This window comes from Fringilla coelebs (genome assembly GCF_963513975.1).
Source record: "Fringilla coelebs genome assembly, chromosome: 2".
NCBI lineage: Eukaryota > Metazoa > Chordata > Aves > Passeriformes > Fringillidae > Fringilla > Fringilla coelebs.
In genome coordinates this window covers 8,374,769-8,389,452 of record NC_140029.1, presented here as the reverse complement: position 1 = coordinate 8,389,452, position 14,684 = coordinate 8,374,769, and the positions used below count along the sequence as shown (strand labels likewise).

The window sequence follows — 14,684 nt, the reverse complement described above, 5'->3', positions numbered from 1 at the left end:
CGGGCACGGAGCCGGCCGCTCCTCAGCTGCCTCCCTGCGCTTGTAAATCAAGCGGAGGCGGAAAGAGGGGCCGGGGGGAGGGGGCGGAACGTTTCTCCCCGGCCAGCGGCGTTTGCTTAAGCGTCGCGGCAGGCGGCAGGGGAGCGCGGCTGGGCGCCCCGCCGCCGCCGCCGCCCGGGATGCCGCCGGGCCCCGGGGCGCCCCGCCGGGCCCCGCAGCGCCGGGCGGTGCCTCCGGGAGCGGCGGGGCGGCCCCGGGGCCACTCCGGCCGCAGCGAGAGCTTTTGTGTGCGAGTGCCAGCGAGGCGCGGGCTTTTCGCGCTCCAACAGCTGTCACATTATTTGCACTGGCTGTAAACAGCCTTCGCCTTCCCCCCCCGCCCCAAAACCCCCGCCCCCCTTGCCACAGAGTTAAATCCAGACTAACAATCCCCAGTTAGAGATCAAACCAACAACAGCAGCATTGTGTCTGCCTTCATTGCTTTACCATCAACTACTGCAGCTGGTTTACTCGAAACAAGGAACACCCTCTACCCACCTCCCCCGCCCCGGGGCCAGAAACGTGCTTGTTCCCGGAGGTTGGCCGGGCGGAGCCGCGCTGCCCGGGGGGTTCTGCGGGCCGGGCCGGGGCTGCGGGGTGCTGCTCTGCCAACCCGATGTCGGTGGGTGCCAAGCGCCGCGGGGCTCTCCCCCACAGCACACAGGGGTTTCCAGTCAGCACTCACGCCCGACGAAACGCCTGCACAATCACAAGTTGAGCTCCGCTCTCGGTCTGGCTTTTGGGAAAGGCGAGGGGGAACCCCGCTGTAGCGGGGAAAGCCGCGCCTGCAGCTGCGCAGCGCCCCGCGGCACACGGCGAGCTCGCCCCCGCGGCGCGGCGCGCCCCCGAGCAGCCCTTCCCTGGGAAAGCCGGGCTTCCCCCGATCCCTGCCCGGCCGCCTCGCACCGGGCCGCCGCCGGCAGCGTCCGACCTGCTGTCGCAGCGAACCTCCCGCCGAGGGGCCCCTCCGCCACCCCTGCCCGGGGCGGTGACCCCGCAACCCGCGGCGGCCCCGGCCCCTCCGCTCAGCCGGGCGGCAGAGACACGCTTCCACCTTCTCCTTTCCACCGTAAGGAGGGAAAAAAAAAAAAAAAAAAAAAAAAAAAAAACAAGAAAGAAAAATGCCAGTAACCTAGAGCACGACTCCAGCTTCGTTCATGATACAACCACCTGGAAGCAAAGGAGTGCGCTGTACACACTCTCAGAGGGTCTTTTGCTGGGCACAGCTGGAATTTGAGAGTAAATCCTCATAGCTCCTTCCCTGCCCTTACTTATTTTTACATCAGCAGCAAAGTTGGAGGAGACGCAGAATTTACTTTACAGAAGCATGGGGAAAATAAATCTGTTCGAGGAAACCTTTCCTTGCCCATTCTGAGTTCTGGCATTACCCAAATTGCACATCTCTTGAGGGAAAACCGAGACACGGCAACTTTCTCTGAAATTTGTGTCCCGCACAAACTCTTTATGATGCCACAGGAGCTGAAATAGCACTTTCTGTGTACCTACGTGGAGCCTGGGAGACAGCACCAGTAAGGAAAAATAACTGACTTTATTGGAAGCATGTCTCCATCTTGGCCTAACTCCTGCCAAAGGGCAGTACTACCCGGCAGGTATGGCGCTTCACACTAATGTGGTAAGTCTCCAATCGACTTCCGAATCAGATTCACCACCCGAAGACACCAGTACATATTCACAGGTCAGTATCATCGACTATTCATTGCCTATACGTAGCTAGAAATCTGCTGGCCTGGTAAAAAACACTGCTAACAGAACAATGTCAGCAAAGGCTGCAACACAGTCTTGTGAGAGACAGGCGATTCGTGCCTACTGAGGCTCTTTCAGCACAAAGGCTTTTAGAGGAAGAAGAGAGAGAAGAGGGGGAAAAAGGAGGGAGGGCTCTCGTGTTTCAGGGCTGCTGTCCCCTGGGAACCAAGAACCAAGTGTAGCTTCAATCAAATGCTGACTTCTCCTCTGGGAGCTCAGTAGGAAACCTGATCTCACTAGCTCATGCCTGCCTCCATGCATATAGGCTGGGTTTTCTTTCATACCAGCAATTTGTATAAAGAGTGGAGCCAATATAGTTTATTGCAAACGAGATCTCGCAGTAATGGATCTAGAGAGATACTTCTGTAGCTAAAATAAGACAACCTTCAGCCACCTGCTCAGGGCAGGCCACGCCACAGCCGCCTCCAGCTCGGCACACAGGGCTTGGCTGTGGGTGCCCTGGCACAGCACGGCACAGCCTCCCACGCGTCTCCTCCAGCCCCGCATCCTCCCCAGCTGGCAGCCCTGGCTTGGGGTTTTGTGCAATGCCAGGTTACACTTCCATTAAAACGTTTACCCCGGGAGATCACTTCCTGCTTGCACAAGTACTGTTCCAGCTTCCCCTGCTGCTCCCAACTTCATCCAGAAGTATTTCTCTCCTTGACCAGCAAGACCTGGAGACCCGGCAAAGCATCCACCCCTGCCCGCTGCTCCTGGGCTGCCCTGGCACGGCACAGCACAGGAGGTCTGCAGGGGAAGGCAGACCAGTCCTCAGAGCTCCACAAAACTTAACACCGGGCTGCTTAATTCTGCACGGGGCTTTGCTAATCCACTTTGTGCTTGACTACTGAAACAGGAGGAAAGGAAAACACTGCACGGGGGAGCACGACCAGACCAGAGCAAGGTGAGCCTGGGGGACTTCAGCCTGTGGGAAGGGCTTTCCTCAACACCCAGTTCAGCCTCCTACTGCTGTGGGCAAGTTGGAGAAGCTTAAAGCACAACCCAGCACACCAGAGCGTGGGAGCAAAGGGGATTGCCCGAGGATCAGAGATCCCTGTAGGATCTCTCCACAGCCAGGAGCTTTCACATGGAGAAAGTTTGGCTCAGGGAGGGAATTTACACTTAGAAAGAGGAGCTCAGCCCATCCCTTCTTGTGCCATTAACAAGTTCTCTGTGAATTTCAAGGAGAGCTGAGAATACGCCCCTCCTGCTTTGATTTCACTTCTCTGTCCCTACCTGTCACCATACACAAATGCCATACTCAAACCATGACTAAACCAGCCCCACAAAGCTCTCTCACCCCTCCAGGAGACTCCCAGATGCAATGCCACCCCACCCCAGGGGAACACAGAGGAAACACAGCAGTGGGTGAGAGACAGGCAGCCCCACAGCACCTGTTCACACAGGGATAAGGACACCCATCAAGCTGCCCCAAGCATGGAGTCTGCTCTCTGTGCAAGTACAGGTGTACTTCCCTCTGCTGTCAACTGTGTCAAGTGCCAGCTACTCCAATACTCCCGTGAATGTGGAATTCTCGCTTTTATAACGGACGCTACAGGCCCAAATGTTTTCTAATATGCAAATACTGAAAGGCATATAAGGCCCCCAGGTGAGGTACTGGGGTAAGACCAAGAGCTCCTCCAGCTGAAAACGAAAAGCAAAGCATGCTCTGAGAAAGAATGAGCTGGCAGACTGCAACCCACCATAGGTCGTCTAGAGGTGCACAGGGAAGGAGCCCACCACAGCACCAAGCCATTGCAACTCCTGGATGTGGGAGATAACTCCAAGGGCAGCAGGAGCCACAGAAAGGAGAGCACCAAGGCTGGGAGCACTCCGAGGAGCAGGCAGAGGAAGCACAATGACAGGCTTTCCTGATGCAGGCTCGGCCACGGAGCACAGCCCCGAGCCTCCCCTTTCCCCTGTGCTCTACTGAACACACTTAGCTCTTTATACGAGCTGTTCCCAGTGTGGCTGGTGGATTCTGCGCTTTCCACTTTAATTGTCTTATCCAAATAAAGCTTTGTTTTCCTTAGCACGACAATCCCAACATTCAGACCGAGATTTTCATTGGACAGAGGAGATATTTTATTCTCTGATTGTTTAGGGAGCCAGGGCTTACACGGAACAGCCCCGGCTTGTGTGCCTCCACTCACAATGGGCGCTTTGCAGCCCCTTGTCCCATCATGGAGATTCATTTTACAGAGTTATCAGGGTGAGAAATCATGTTTCTCTCAATTTCATAGCTTTCCAAGTCTATCCTAGACTTTAACAAGTCTTTTAGTTTGCACCTAGACAATAAATTTAGTTTAATTTAGCTTCCGGTCTTTAATTTTAGCAGGTCTTCTTTTTGCATGCAAATCAATATGGCAATTACCATCTAAAAGCTCACCCAGCCCTAGGTCAATGTAAATTGATCATTGTCCGCCTTCTACAAAATAACACCGGGAGTCTGTGGTGCATAATGAGATTATACTGGAAACTGTCTTTCAGATCACAAATTATATTTCATGCTGTCAGGATCTTCTCCAAGTGGACTTCCTTGCATGTCTAATCACGTGGCACCGAATCTATCAGCTCATGAGGTAGTTTTGGGGTGCAAGGAGTAAGGGAAGAGTCCCAAATAATTCAGACAACAATTTTGGAAAACAGGCGGACAGGTACAGAGGGATGCTCTCACTCACTAACTTTTCCAGCAGTGGAAGAGAGGAGGGAAAAAAATCTCCCCTCAGCCAGTAACTGCTGTCCAGCAAACAAGGAAAAATGAATTCCCTGCTGGAAAGCAGCAGAACTTTCCTAAAGCCACATTTGCAAAGAGTTCTTGGCCTCCTCCTTTCCGTCCCCACCTCATTCTGCTGGAGCGCTGGCATGCTGCTCCGGAGAAACCCGAGGAAGGATGCACTGCCCTGGCAGAGACCGCCCTGCCCGCCGCAGCCCGGGGACCTGAACAGGTCAGGTCGGAGGGAAAGGTCGCTCCGGAGCAGCGACTGCTGTAAGCCGGTTCCCTGAAAGGCAAGAGGATTAACGGGATCTGCTCACAGCCAGGGGAACTCCCCCTGCCTGCAGCCCGGGCCTCCGCGTTCCCTCCGGCACGCACACGCGGCGCAGCCAGCGAGCGCTGCTCGGCGTATTCCAAAGGGGCAAGCCCGGCTCTCCGTGCCACTGTTCAGGTTACTGCAAAACCAAGAAAGAGGGGAGCAGGCCCGCTCTAGCCATCAATTATTTCTAAAGCAACACCAGCCTAAGGAGGAAGTATTAAACTTGGCTTCATGCTGCTTTAAGTCCACACTAAAATGTGATGTATTGCAGTGTTCGGGGGAAAGACGGCGCATCACACATCACCTGTGCAACCCAACTGTGCTGCAGGGTCCCAGCAAGAGCACAGAGCTCTGTTGAGACATGCAGAAATCGGAGATCACTTGTCCTCCACACTAAGCACCGAATTACTCCAAGCCGTATTTAATCTGAGAGCAACGTGGCTGCTTAGCTACGACCTGAACTGCAGCAGGCCCTCTGCCCGTCCTTGCAGGGGCCACTCATCGGTCAAAGTTGAGAGACCTTTTAAACGACAGCCACACATTGCCAAAACTACTTCGGTAGGTGAAGCGCTGATTATTTTGGGCCGTGGTGACCTGGGTCCATTTTCTCCACAAACGGAGACATGAAAACATGTCAACAACTTTGTACACTCTCGCAGCTGCACAGATGCAGAAAGTTTGCTTGCATGGACTGTACAGGCACCCCTGCAGCTCAGTCACTGTTAGGGGACCTTGGCTTCCTCATCAGTCTTCAAAAAAGTGTATTATCATGGGGTGAAGGAAGAGGAGGGAAGAGGGACAACAATTTTGAACTGCCTGAGAAGCTGCAGCTCTTGGCGCATTCTGGTAAAGGCAAATACAGTGTGTGACACGGAGCCTGGATTGTCCACCAGCACAGGAATAAAGCCAAGGCACCAGTATTGTTTCAAGACCCAGTCCATATTTGGGCATTCAGCTCACACATCCCAAGTATTGCTTTAAATATTAGAGACATTCGCCAATGTGGTTCATAATGCACTCAAATGGGAGAAGTCATTTCTGTTCGCACTCAGATTACTGGCTTGGTCTTGATGGTGGGGGGGTTTTTTGTGGGGGGAGAAGAGAGGGAAACCCTGCTGAGTCTGTTTGCACTGGTCTCTATTAGATATGCAACAAATCTGCCATTTCCGGCGCTGCTTCTATCTAATTAGAGATGTATTTAGATGTGACGTGTAAATAAGCGCTGAGCTGCCTGCTGCCCTGGCTGCGTGGACTGCTCGGGAGCATTTCCAATAAGGCTGTAGTGCCCGGAACCAGGGCTCAGACAAAGAGGGATGGGAATGGTCTGCGCTGCAGGCGAATCCAACAAAACCAGCTTTTATCTATCGCTCTAAAGCCTTAACTGCTTTTAATCTGTACCGCCCAGGCTTGCACGCCAGGATCGCATCTCATCCACCGAGGACGTCTCAAGCACAAAAGGAAGCACACACGCACGGAGGAGCTGCAAACAACCCCCGACCCACCCGAGCTGCACGGCAGACCCCGCTCTCCACCTGCCCTTGCGTTCCACGAGGTGTGCTCGCTCCCGTGGGCTTCCAAACAGCCCGAGGCTGGTACGCCCGGCTCCCGCCTGCACCGACACGAGCCGAGGGCTGCCCCACGCTGCGAGCACAGCTGTGGCCCCGTGGGGCGAAGGGCGCCGAGCTGCTGGGAGAGAAGCTGACGGAACCTGAAGGCGGCCACGGAAACTCGCTCCCCCCGCGGGCCGGGAACCTCCATCTCGGGATTTCCAGGGCGGCCCGCGGGAAGAGGAGGGGCACGACAGGGTGGCGAGGGGCGGAGAGCCCCGGGGACACCCCGACACCCCCGAGCCCGAGGGGCCGCGGCGGCTGCCCCGGCCCCGTGGCTGCCTGACTCCGGCTCCAAGCGCTCCTCGGAGTTTCCAGAGAGGAAACTCCTGGGAACGACATCATCTGGCACTCGCCTCGTCAACTCTTTTCCTGTTGTGGGAAACATCTCGTATAAAGCCATTAGATGGACGGGGCAGCGCCGGGGCCCGGAGGCGCGCTACCCGATCCCCCCCTCCCCAGCTCCGACATCATCACTGCGATCGCTGCTGCGCTGCCGCATCTTTCCAGGCCGGGATAGCCAGCCACGATCCCCACGGCCTGAAGGGTTAACAACCATCACCACCAACACAAAAAAAAAAAAAAAAAAAAAAAAAAAAAAGGAAGGAAGAAAAGAGGGAGGGAAAAAAAGAAAAAAATATCGCGGTGACCTTTTCCGTCTCCCCCACTCTCCCTTTCAGGCTCCGGTTCCTGAGCTCGCAGGGAGCCTGAGCGGCTGTCTAGACCGATCTATCACAGACGGACAAACAATACCAGGAGAAGCCCCTGCCCGGTCCCTCAGCCTCCGCCACTCACCTTAGAAATGGCGAAGAACAGAAAAGTGACCGCGATACAATCCTCCCCGGTATATTTATAGCCTTCCACACAGCCCACCTTCATGCCTGACAAATGAGATTTTGTCTGCTCTCTCAACGTACGCTCCAATAAACACACACACACTTTTTTTTTTCTTTTTTTTTTTTTTTTTTGGTGTGTGTGTGTCTCTGTTTGTTTTTGCTAACATTCTGGGCTCGTCCCTCCGATCTCGGGGCGGGCGAGGGCCCACCACGCCCGTGAGTGATGGCAGGTTTGATAGCGGGGGGCAGGAGGGACTGGGGGGGAGCAATAGGGGTCCCGGTCATTCATCCACATGCAACCTCTCACCCTGGAAGCTTCAGTATCCGTATTCATAAGGCCCCTTCGCACCCGGCCCCCCTCACCCGAAGTACTCCCTGGGCCCTGCCAGCCCTCCAGGTTGCGTATTAAAGAGGTATACGGGGCGAGGAGCCGGAGGTCCAACGCTGCAAAAGGCTGGGGAATAACTAATGAGCTGTGCAGCCCATTGATCCGGTGCATACTTCCTAATTAACTCTGAGTCACCTATTTGTGACAGCAATTCAAAGAACTGCACCAGGGATAAACTGCAACCCCGGCGCGCGAAGGCAACCCGGCGGGGGGGGGGTGGGGGGGGGGCGCTGGGCGGGGAGGAATTTGCTCCTAATCCTCCTAAAAGCAATTAGGGTGAGCGCTGCGCTGGCTACCTCTCGCGAAGGAAAAAAAAAAAAAAAAAAAAGGAAAAAAAAAAAACCCACCCAGCGGCTCCAACAGCAGAACCGAAAGGAAATGAATCGGTGTGTCGCAAGGGCGACAGCACCGGGCTCCAGACAGACAGGCAAGCCTCAGCACCTCGGGGACGAAAGTCGGCGAGAGCGGCGGCCGGAGGAAGCGGAACGCCGGTCTCGGCGGGCAGCGGCGCGCACGGAGCTGCGGGAGGAGCGCGGGCGGCGGTGACCCAGGAGCGGCGGAGTCACCGGCGGGGGGTGCGGACGCTGCCCGGGGCACCCAGACCCCGCACCGCCCGCCCGCTCTCGCCCCCAGCTTTGTTCCCAAGTGGCTCTGGCGGGGCATTGCTCTTCCCGGCCGCCCCCCGCGGTAAGGCCACGGGGAGGGGGCGGGGAAAAAAAAAAAAAGTTAATAGAAACCTTTGGAAAACCCGGGCTTGGCTACGTGGTGCGGGTTGGGCTCCCCCCACCCCCCACCCCCCCTTTTTAATGCAAACACGAATACAAAAGCTGCGGGCTCTAAAGAGCAGATGAAAGCAATGAACGGAGTTTCTGGAAAAGATTCATTAGTGGGAATTAATGCTGCGAGGAGCTCCGAGGCTATACCATTAAAGTCAGTCCCCACACTTTGTCAGTTTTACACCGCTCGCTATGGTCGGGCTTTATTTTTTTTTTCTCGTCGGGGTAAATGGGGGAGGTGCTCTTCGCCTTCCCCTCGCCCTCTCTGCGATCGCCAAACCCGGGATCCGACAGACATCGCGGAAATGAGAGGGAGGGAGAAAGGAGGAGGAAGGGGAAAGGAAAAAAAAATAAAAACAACAAACAAACCACCCAACATACACACATCGAGAAAGAAAGAGGAACGTGAACGCTCCGCAGCCCTCGCCCCCGGACTCGCTCCGCGAACATCAAATGCATGCCTCATATGCTGCGCAGAGCCGCCCCACTTGGCCCTGCCTTCACAAAGCAGCCTCCGCTGCCTCCCCGCCTGGCCGTCCCCCTCCGGCCGCCCCATTGATGGCAAGCCCCTCTGGCTGGCTCTGGCTCGCTGTTTCAACTCCAAACTACATTTTCGGGCTGACTAAACTTCCGTGTCACTCCGAACCTCAGGCCAGCACAGCTCCGCGCACGGGAAAGCCCCGGGCCGCCCTATCCCACGTGCGCCGCGGCGCCCGCCCCGCCGGGGCGGAGGGACAGGGGGGAGCAGCGCCTCAGGCTCCCCCGGCGGGGAGGAGGCAGCCGGCAGCGGGCTCTCCCGGCGGGAAGAAGGCAGCCGGCAGCGGGCTCTCCCCGCCGCTCACCTGCCCGCCGCCGCCGGACCGCGCGTTGCTCTGGGCGGGGAGCGCGGAGCCCGGCCCGTCCGGCGCGGGACCTCTCCCCGCTCCACGAGCCGGCAGCGCCGCTCTTTGCTCGCCCCGTCCCAGGGGAGCCCCCGTAACGCCGCTGCTGCGGCGCCTTCCCAGTCACAAAGTGCGAGACGACGGGAACACCGCCACCACTCCCCACACGGGCGCACCGGAGCCGACAACGCGATCGGGTGCTTCCCCCCGCCTCCGCTGCCCCAAACAGGCATCTTCACAAGCAACTGCCTCCAAACTTCCCCTCCGACACCGCAGCCCCGGAGGCGCTCCGCTAGACCCTCCTGCCCCCGCCGCCGCCTGCCCGCCGCTCCCGCCCGAGCCCCGCTGCCCCGCGCCGTAACTTTCTGCCACGGCGCCGCTCTACCTTCCCCGCGGCCGGCCGAGGGGAGCCCCGCAGCCGCCCCGGCACCGCGGGACTCGGCGGCGGCGCTTCCGCACGGGAGCTGTTCGCGGAGCGGAACACTGACCTTCCTGCCGCGCCGCGGGGCTGTGGCGTGCGCGGTCCGAGACTTGGGTCCCCACACCGTCGCCTGGCCCTGCTGCTCTCCCTGAAGGGCGGCCCCGTCGGGGGTAGGAAGAAGAGACGAGAAAAGTTTCACGATCCGACTCCCCCTCTCCGTGGGTGCGTGTGTCGCGGCTTGCCCCAGCGCGGGCGGGTCGGGGAAGGGGCGCGGAAAGACCAGGGAGCTGCGGGACGCGGGGAGCGGGAGCGTGGCCGCCCTCTGCGCCGACGGGGCAGGTGCCCGCGGGAAGGGCTTTGCTCCTAGGCTCGACTGGGCTCAGCAGCGGGAGTGGGAGCGGCAGCCCGCGATGCTCATTCCGGCTGCCGGCTCTGGTTTGGCAGCGCCATGTTGCTGGCTTGCTCCGGGCGAAGTTCCTGCGCTGGCGAGCGCGGCGTTCCCCACATCTCGCCCGCGCCGCCGTCTCCCGTGCCCTGGCCGCCGCGGCTTTGTGTGTGTGTGGCTGGGGATTTAATTCTCCTCCTCCTCCTCTTCTCCTCCTCTCTCTCTCTCTTTTTCTTCCTCTTCCCCCCCCCTCCCCTCTTTAGTCCGCCGGGAAAGCCGCTCTTCCTCACCTTGCCGCTGGGAGACCGGGCTCCGTCTGCTGCACGCTGCGCTCCCCTCGCATCCCCCCTCCCTCTCTCCCTCCTCCTCCTCCTCCTCCTCCAGCCGTCGCCTCCCCTCCCTTCCCCTCCCCCCGGGCAGGCGCTGCACCGAGGGAGCCGCCGCCAGCAGCAGCAGCGGCAGCAGCGCCGCCACCGCTTTTTCCCTCAGCAAGTTTCCCCCTCCCCTGGCTGCGTTTCCCTGCTTAGGCAGGGCTCGCCCGGCCGCTCGCCCGCTCCCCCCCTTGCCCTGACTAATTGATTTGCCCCCCCTCGCCGCGCCGCCAGCCCCTCGCCTCGCTCGCTCCCCCCGGCTGGCACAGGTCGCTGCCAAGCTGCGGCGCCCCGGGGGGGGACTCCGCGCTCCCGCGCTCCCCGGCAGGCAGGAAGGGAAAGCCGCCCCCCCCCGCCCCGCCGATACTCCCCTCTCTCGCTACCCAGAAGGCCAGTGGAGAACCGCAATTACCATAAAGCTCCGTTCACTCCGCTCCGCCAAGCTGTCAAAACCCCGGCGGCGGCGGCGCTGCCAGACATCGCTGCGAGCCTCCGCGGCGGGTCGCGCTGCGCTGCCACCCCCCGCCACCCCGCTCGCCCCCGGCCCCTCCGCCGGGCGCCCTCGGCCCCCCCACCCCGCTTCCCCCGTGATCCCAGCGGCGCCTGGAATACCCCCCGGCGATGCAACCCGCGCCCACAGTCACACCCGCCGGCGCCGGGGTTCCCCCGTCGCGCAAAGGGCATCCCCGCTCCCCCAGGACCTGCCGAGAGCTCGCAGCCGTCGTAACACCCCGCAGGGGTCACACCACGAGCGGACCCTTTCGGCCGCAGCCTCTCACACTCGCGGAGGGAGGTGTGTCGCCCCCCCGATGCCGCGGCCCCTCTCTGGGTCCCACCCGCCGCCCCCAACTTCGCGTGGTCCGCGGCTCGGCCGCGCTGATTTCCGCGCTACCCCCCGGTCCGCTTTTCCGAGCTCTGAATCGGGATGGGAAAAAAAACCACTCGTTTGTCAACGTCTGCATTGCGGGGGGCGGGGGGGCCGAGGGGGACCTTATTAAAGCGCGTTTTCGCCTGATCCGGCTTTGGCAGCCCTTAACGCGCTTTTTACCCGGTGTGAGCAGTGTGGCAACCCGGGGTGGGGTCACGACTGAAGCGCCGTTTCCCTCGCTGGCATTTCTAGGGCCGCTTTAAGATTTCTGCCCGGATCGTGGAGCCCTTTAATCTCCGGGTTGGTAGTTATCGGCTGCATCTATTTACTTTGGCAAGGCAACTTTTGGCTCAGCGAGCTCCACTCGTAAATTTCACGTTCATAACGCCCATCCCTGCTGATACTCCCAGGTTTGGTCCCGCAAAGCCCGCGGCGTGGAAGCTCCCGGGGCGGCCCCGGCCTCAGGGCCAGGCGGGCTCTCGGCCCCTCTGCTCCCCCGCACCTCCCGGCGCCTTCCCGGGGAAGCGGGAGTTCTGCCACCTCAGCGCCGCCGGCGCCGCATCGAGCCCTTCTCGCCGCCGCTCCGTGTGGGAACGACTGCCAGCCAAACGCCAGGCGATTAACGCGGACAGTTTGCCCCAGGGGGGATTTTTAATCGCTTCGTTCAGGACCCTGCGCGAAAAGGTTGAAGAGACGCTCTGAGCTGCAAAAGCTTCCCTCACCGAGGGCGCCGGAGCAGCAAGCAGGGCGATGGGAATTCAACGCCGAAGCAGGACGGCCGGGGCTGCCTGCCTGCTCTGCGCCGCTGCTTATCTCTGGAGCTGGAAAAATGAGAGTTCTCCGAAGTTGTCCCTACTAAAGCTCCCTCCCTCCCTCCAAATCCAGAAGCGTTTAATAGAGAAGAAACACTACGTCTGGGGGAAATAATATAGGTGGGGGTCGCCCAATGCACGGGAAAAGGACACAGTCCAGAGAAAAGCACACACACCCCACACATACACACACGCAGCCGGGTCATGGCCAGAGGGTTGGCGTTTCGTGAAAGTGCCATCACGGGCTTTGGAGTTTCACTGCGTCTCTTAAAAAAAAACTCGCCCGTCTCAAAGCAGAAGTGAAATATCCACCATCTGAATGAAACCCGAAACGGCAGCCGCACCGCTCAGCTTCCTCGCAGGGGAGCCCTGGAAGCCGCCGAGTATGGGGAACGGGCAGCGGTCCCACCGTGCTGGCCGACGGGGAGCACTGCCCCGAGTAGCAGCCGGGTTTGATCCTGGTGCGGCGGGCCACGCATCTGAAAAGGCTCCCACACGTTTTTTTAATCTTCAATAACAAGCAGAAGGACACCTGGCCTATTACGCTGTAAAGCTATTTTTTATAAAGATGTTTTAGGGCTAGACATTAAAAGTTATTAGATTGAACACACGTGAGTTACAGGCACACAGCTGGAGGGGAGGCCTCTGTTGGATTTTTTTTCCCTTTCCTAGGAAAACCTCATTAAAATTGCTTCTTTCTATATGAAAGCAGAACTAGCGCGTTTCCTGGCGAGGTGGCCGCAGCTTCCCGGCTTCATTGATCTGGGCTTTGTCTCTCCCCACAGGTCTGGATCTGCGGTGCCAGCGGCCCGCACTTGCAATCACAAAAGTCGCCCGCTTCCCTTCCCCCTGGCTGCTAAGTCCAGATCACAACTGTGTGCCTACAGCGTGGGGCTGGATGCTTGGGGCAGGGGTGGTTGGTTTTTTTGTTTTTCGCTAATGACTTAAAAGTTATCTCGGGGTAAACTTGCTCCGCTTTTATTTTTAACCGTAAACTTTCTTTGTGAACGCAGTTTCCTTCGTGGCGGGGAGGAACAGACCCGCGCTTGTTCGCCTCTGTGCCTTTTTTGTTCCCTGGGTCCCCGAGCTTTGCAGCGGGAGGCTGGCGGCTCCCGGCGAAGACATTGGGGCTTCAGTTCGCTCCTCCCGCGGCCTGCCCCGGCCGGCTGCGCGCCCCGCCGCCTTCCCCAGCGCGGCTCCGCCGGGCACCGCCGAGCTAACCCCGGAAAATTCAAAGCATGCTCTTGCCTCGCGGATTACCGGGCGACCTCCCCCCCTCCCACACGCCCCGGAGGGAGCTGACCCCCGGGTCAGGCCGCTGCACACTGCTCTCTCCCCGGGAGGGAGGGGGGCTCCGCTCTGTCGCTGCTGTTGCGGCCGCCGAGAAGCGGGGCGAGGATGCGCTCGCAAAAACGGCTGCTCCGATAATGCTAAGTACTTAACCTCCTCGTAAAGACAAATCCATTGTTAATGGCAGAATAGGCTTCTCGCAGGAGGCTTCCAAGTGGGATGGCTTTATGCCGGCTCTCATTTACCTCCAGCGCCGCCTCTAATTGGAAGCTTCCCCGCGCCCCTGGCCCGCGCACCTCAGAAAGTTGAGGGTTAAACCGCAGGAGTGGCGAGGCCGGGCCCTGGCCCTTCCACGGCCCGCTCTCCTGCTCGCCAAACGGCAACCGGAGCACGGGAGTCCTTCGGGCCCGGGAAATGAGACAGAGGGGAGATGTGCGCTGCGAAGGTAAAATGAATTAATGCGAGCGAGGTGCTCAGACAGCCTGGTGATGAGTGCTAGGAAAAGCCTATAAATAACAGATCACTGTCCTAAGCTCTGAATTGCCCCGGTTGAGTGTGTCTTAAATCAGACCTTTATCATTGGTTATTGTAAGGCTGTTTTTAATGGAAGTGTAGAAATCTGAATAACAAAACAAGACAAGCCTCAATTGGCGTTATACAGGGTCTGCAGCGCTTTCAGACCTGACACGGCGTCAGCATATTGTAACACCGCCATGCAAACTCCCCGTGCAATCAAAAGGGTTTTGCATAGCAGAAGTACTATAATTTTACTTCGTAGTTCAAGGCTACTCCGTTGACAGGATATCCATAATTTTCTTTCCGTCTCCCCAGAAGAGCCCGAAACGCGCTCGGTTCACGGACTAAGCGCCGCTATCTTTCTTACAAAGGCGAATGACAAATCGCTCCGGTTGCGTTTGCTTCGCTCCGCACCCCTTCCCCGCTCCACCATCAGCGGAGATGCCCGCGATCCTCCGGTGCCCGCTCGGCGCCCGGAGGGGACGGCCCGGAGGGACAGGCAGACAAGCACTCGCACTATCGGCCTGCCCCCAGCCGGGGAGCTCGGCCTGCCGCGCCGCGGCCGGGGGAAGCTCTCGCCGGGCCCGGGCAGAGCTCAGAGCTCGCAGCGCCGAACCCACCGGGGTTCGATGCGCGGCCCGGGCCCCGGTCTGGGGAAGGGGGGCGGCAGCCCAGCTGCAAGAGGAGGGCAGGCT

General features: G+C 59.1%; 1 protein-coding gene across 4 annotated transcripts in view; it reads right to left on the bottom strand.

Moving 5' to 3' along the window:
* Window positions 1-14,684, bottom strand: part of BCOR (BCL6 corepressor) — an 81,446-nt gene that overhangs the window by 47,728 nt on the left and 19,034 nt on the right. For 3 of the 4 annotated variants that reach the window (XM_084226574.1, XM_084226577.1, XM_084226576.1), the window contains exon 1: window positions 9,815-10,361. The exons of the other annotated variant lie outside the window; for it this stretch is intronic. The gene's annotated coding sequence lies outside the window, so the exon portion shown is untranslated. Of the gene's footprint in view, window positions 1-9,814; window positions 10,362-14,684 lie in introns of those variants that run through there. 4 annotated transcript variants of the gene reach the window in all.